The sequence below is a fragment of the Heptranchias perlo genome, chromosome 20 (genome assembly GCF_035084215.1).
Source record: "Heptranchias perlo isolate sHepPer1 chromosome 20, sHepPer1.hap1, whole genome shotgun sequence".
Lineage (NCBI taxonomy): Eukaryota > Metazoa > Chordata > Chondrichthyes > Hexanchiformes > Hexanchidae > Heptranchias > Heptranchias perlo.
Window position 1 is genome coordinate 28,674,211 of NC_090344.1, and position 5,582 is coordinate 28,679,792.

At 42.7% G+C, this 5,582-nt stretch overlaps 2 non-coding genes across 2 annotated transcripts; both read left to right on the forward strand.

The window, feature by feature from the left end:
• The first annotated feature begins 1,312 nt into the window (after positions 1–1,312).
• On the forward strand, positions 1,313–1,385 carry trnav-aac (transfer RNA valine (anticodon AAC)). Its single transcript has one exon. It is a non-coding gene; the product is annotated as a tRNA-Val (tRNA).
• A 443-nt stretch (positions 1,386–1,828) lies between these two features.
• Positions 1,829–1,901, forward strand: trnav-aac (transfer RNA valine (anticodon AAC)). Its single transcript has one exon. It is a non-coding gene; the product is annotated as a tRNA-Val (tRNA).
• The last annotated feature ends 3,681 nt before the right edge of the window (positions 1,902–5,582 follow it).

Here is a 5,582-nt window from a genome sequence, read left to right on the forward strand (position 1 = left end):
AACTTTCTGTATTCTGCCTGGTGAATGAATAAAAAAAAGTTAGGATTTACGTCAGCCTGAAACAGAAAGTTATTAGTTGATTAATGGCGATTTGAACAAGTATTCGTCTTTTTTTTAGAGTTTAATGAGTATTGCGAAATTAATACAGTAAACTATTTTGCCTTAGTTCATTCCCTGAACGGGAAAGGGACCCGCCTCCCACACTGAGAGCATTGGCAGACGGCAGCTGTCTTCTGAGGGTTTCCTTAAATAACGTGCGCAGCAGAGTTTTTGTCGTGTCGTGGTTATCAAGTCCACAACACACGCGAAAAGTCCCCGGTTCAAAACCAGGAAAAAAATTTTTTGGGCTGCCTCCATGAGTCAAATCTCCTTCATGCTCCCCAATCACAGTCGGGTTCTTACGACCCGTTTAATATTTACATGCCTGTGGAAGACTTTTGGATTGCCTTTTATGTTGGCCGCCAGTCTATTCTCATACCCTCTCTTTGCCCCTCTTATTTCCACTTTCAGTTCCCCTCTGAACTTTCTGTATTCTGCCTGGTGATTGAATGAAAAAAAAGTTAGGATTTCCGTCAGCCTGAAACAGAAAGTTATTAGTTGATTAATGGCGATTTGAACAACTATTCGTCTTTTTTCAGAGTTTAATGAGTATTGCGAAATTAATAGAGTAAACTATTTTGTAGAAGTTAATTCCCTGAACGGGAAAGTGACCCATCTCCCACACTGAGAGCATTTGCAGACGGCAGCTATCTTCTGAGGGTTTCCGAAAACAACGTGTGCAGCACAGTTTCTGCAGTGTAGTGGTTATCACGTTCGCTACACACGAAAAGTCCCTGGTTTCAAACCGGACAGCAATATTTTTGGGCCACCCACTCTGCCTCCATGAGTCGATCTCCTTTATGATCCCGAATCAGCGTCGGGTTCTTCCCACCCGTTTAATGTTTACATGCCTGTGGAAGACTTTTGGATTGCCTTTTATGTTGGCCGCCAGTCTATTCTCATACCCTCTCTTTGCCCCTCTTATTTCCCCTATCAGTTCCCCTCTGAACTTTCTGTATTCTGCCTGGTGAATGAATAAAAAAAAAGTTAGGATTTCCGTCAGCCTGAAACAGAAAGTTATGAGTTGATTATTGGCGATTTTAACAACTATTCGTCTTTTTTCTGAGTTTAATGAGTATTGCGAAATTAATTTTGTAAACTATTTTGTAGAAGTTAATCCCCTGAACGGGAAAGGGACCCGTCACCCACACTGAGAGCATTTGCAGACGGCAGCTATCTTCTGAGGGTTTCCTATAACAATATATCCAGCCGAGTTTCTGTAGTGTAGTGGTTATCACATTCGCCTAACACGCGAAAATTCTCCGGTTCGAAACCGAGCAGAAGCATTTTTGAGCTGCCTCCATGAATCGATCTCCTTTGTGGTCCCGAATCAGAGTCGGGTTCTCACGACCCGTTTAATGTTTCAATGCCTGTGGAAGACTTTTGGATTGCCTTTTATGTTGGCCGCCAGTCTATTCTCATACCCTCTCTTTGCCCCTCTTATTTCCCCTTTCAGTTCCCCTCTGAACTTTCTGTAATCTACCTGGTGAATAATTTTTTTAAAAGTCAGTATTTCCGTCAGCTTGAAACAAAAAGTTATTAGTTGACTAATGGCGATTTGAACAACTATTCTTTTTTCAGAGTTTAATGAGTATTGCGAAATTAATACAGTCAACTATTTTGGAGAATTTAATTCCCTGAACGGGACAGGGACCCGTCTCCCACACTGAGAGCATTTGCAGTCGGCAGCTATCTTCTGAGGGTTTCCTATAGTGAACTGTATAGCAGAGTTTCTGTAGTGTAGTGGTTATCACGTTCGCCTAACACGCGAAAGGTCCCCGGTTCGAAACCGGGCAGAAACATTTTGAAAAAGTTCCCCACTAAAAATCAATACGTCTGAAAAAAAGCAAGAATTCATTCTGTGGTTGAATGTGAATAAAATACCACACCTCACAGAACCGATATGTTTTCCATTCTCTGTCGAGTTCAATACACATTCAAACACTACACATATACAGACAGTGTCTCGCCCTCATTCACGTTTCATGCCCCGACTGTGCAGGAAGCCCCTCTCAAAGCTGCACATTGCGATTGTTTTCAGTTGATTTGTGAGAGGTCATTAAAGGATCCTGCAGCGCTGCCTCGGTTTATAAATACAGTTATAAACAGCATTGCAGCCGCGGCAAGAAACAGATCAGTTTTTCGATGTTCCCCGTTCCCCAGCTCCCGCATTGAGTGAGGCCACGAGAGCAACAACATTCAGGCCGCCTGTCCGATCACACGTTGCTGGCGGGAAGCTGCAATTGCCGCTTCAGGCAGCGCCTTACTGCCCATCCCTGGGAAACAAGTTAACACCAAAGCTTTGACAACACATCGCAGGCATCGTCTGTCCCGTAGTTGTTGCTCCGCTGCGAAGACAGAACTTGCCAGCTGTTTCAAAATTTACAACCAGAACACTGGATCCTCAGATCACTATCCGTTTTAAAAGTCTGTTACTCTATCTACTGAGCGACGCAGGCTCGCAATTTGTTAAGTTCCTATCGTACATATTCATTGTAGGACTCTGAATTATCCATCGTAGATGTCGAAATTGGGTGAGGGTCCCTGTTATAAAATTGTCAGCAACGTGTTGAGGAGAATCCTTGTTTCTGTTGAACATGATGTGAGAAACATGGACAGTGAACTCGCGAGTTTACAATTCTCGTGTTTGTGCCAAATATGAACATAAGAACATAAGAAATAGGAGCAGGAGTAGGCCAATCGGCCCCTCGAGCCTGCTCCGCCATTCAATAAGATCATGGCTGATCTGATCCTAACCTCAAATCTAAATTAATGTCCAATTTCCTGCCCGCTCCCCGTAACCCCGAATTCCCTTTACATCTAGGAAACTATCTATTTCTGTTTTAAATTTATTTCATGATGTTGCTATTATTTAACAATGTCTTGTCATTCGTTAGCAGCAATTAAAATAACACTTTACATAGTGGCTCAAAAGCTAAACTTGTCCCACACGGCAGCTGGAAAAGGCCTCTCGATCTTTCAGCGTATGAACATCTGTGAGCTGAATAATTTCACCCGTTGCACAGTGACACCAGGGAGAATATTTCCCATCCAGATTTTCCCCACACGAAACTTCCAACTGATGAATATCCGCTAAACGAAAAGAAGAATTGTATGTTTAGTTCTTTGGATTGAAAGTTCTCGTACCGGCCCCTTTGCCATATCAGCTGCCGCTAAAAGCCCCCTCTCCCGCTATAAACAAGTAAACTCACACCTGCTATTGCAAGACGGTTGGCCAGAGGAACCCAAGTGCTCACATGGGAACACTAAGAAGTAGATGCGTTATGGAACATACCAGTTGTACTTTGAACTCAAAATGTTCGATTGTTCCAGATGAGGCTCAAATTCACAACCTGGGCATTTCTGGAGTTCATAAAAGTATCGCACTCTGAGCGCTTGCGCCACAAGAGCAGCGCACAATCGGTCCTTTCAGTGCTCCCGTCAAACAGCTTCATTTTCCGTCTCTGAATTATCGCTTTGTGATCTTTCTCCGATTTCTCCAAGAAGCCTCCAATCAAGATGCGCTTCGATAAATATCCGCAGTGAACTTTAAAAGCCCTGGAATCTGAAACAAAACCCCAGAAGATAAGAACTTTTATTGATCTTATTATTAACTAAAGGACAACTTTTGATGGTGCTTTAAGGAGGATTTGGATAAAGTGTGTAATGAAACTAAGAAACTCTTTCTCAGCTGTCGTTGACTGAAGAGATGGGTGTTATTTCATTTGAAAACCTAGGCTCGGAACTTTCTGATGGAGAAGTGAGACAGAAGGTTGTGGTTAGTGACAGTTACCGGGGAGATCGAGAGCAAAGGGAGAAAGGTCAAAGTCACAGCTGTGACAGCTCAAGTGCTCCGCTCATCTGTAATATTTTAAAAAGTAATGTACAGTACATGGCAAACCGATTTGGTATCGGTTATAAAAAATACTAAAGGATACAGGTTCAAAGGCGGATTTGTGAAGAGGGAATGGATTTAACCGCCAGACCGAAATCATTCCACATGAATCTGAAGTGTCTTGAGAAAAACGGCAGCGCGAACTGTGATGTTCGTGTCATCACTTCAAAGACCCTCCAATTACCGACAGTATCTTTGAACGAGTTGTGCAGCAAAACCGTGAGTGAAGCCGCTTTGCATTTGTCAAACGTGTCGGTGACGATATTGGAGTTAATAAGGGTCGATTTCAATTATTTGAAATCTCACCATACCTCTTGACCCGAAAATCGACGATAAAATCGGGTTTTTCCTGTCGGTCGTGAATTGAAGGGAAAGCCGCATCAAACAGATCAGAGAAATGAAGAGCAGAAAAGGTGGATGAAATTTGTACGAGTGAAAATCCCTGTTTTTCGGAAGACTCAGTCCCCAATGGTGGAGAGGACTGATATTTCGAGCTGTTATTCACCAGCCTTAACTTCAGTAATTTCCTGTTTGCTGACAATGAGATGAGAAGAAATGAACAGGTCTAACGAGCCGGTCTGTAACACAGGACAATGATTCAGTGCAGCTCGTTACCCAGTCAATGGGCTCCGTTATAGCCGCTCCTGTCAGTCACACACAAAGAGAAATTGTAAATCTGAAACAGAAAGCGTTAATGTAAAACACTTAATATCAACCACCAGTTTTTCCCTCTTTCCGGCTTTTAAAACAATCTGTTTCACAGTTTGTCAAACCCAAAACAGCCTCTGGTATTTGCTGATCGAGAATTTCAGTGGAAATTGGGACCGTCACTTAGTATCGGAACAAATATACCCGCTGAGGTTTCGGGGTTGTTACTGGTTTATTTATATCAGTGAGTGACTGGTTTTAAACTAGGTGAGGATCTAAGCCTGAGGTAAGAGCCTGGGATGGACAAGAGATTCTACAATATATCAAGTTAAATTACATTGATTCCACCAACACTGTACATCACATCCCTTAAATATTGTTACCTTTTGCTATGTAAAACTGGTGTGGGTGGAAATGGGAAATAACTGAAAAAACCTTCATTGTATCAAACTTATTATTATAATACAAACAATGTACAGCCTATCCCATAAAAAAGACTCAATGTAAAACCAGTCGCCAGTTCCAGAGCCGCTGTGCCGGTTATGTGATTTGCATCCGATTCTGACTGACTTAGTATCAGACGCGCTCCCGTCCACAGTAAACGGATGGGGCCGGATCCATAAGAGAAAAATGAGGACCGACCTCCGCATAACCTGTCCTCATAATTTAACCATTTTAGCCCCGGTATCATTCTGGTGAATCTGCGCTGCAGCCCCTCCAAGGCCAATATTTCCTTCCTGATGTTTGGTGCCCAGAGCTGAATGCAGTACTTTAAATGGGGTCTCAGCAGATATTTCTATCTGTAACATTCTCCCCCTTTGAATACCAGCTTCTTTGAGATAAAGGCCAACATCCCATGAGACATTTAAATAAATTTTTCGACCATTCCACTGGCTTTTAGCGATTTCTGTACTTGGACCCCGAAATCTCTCTGCTCCTC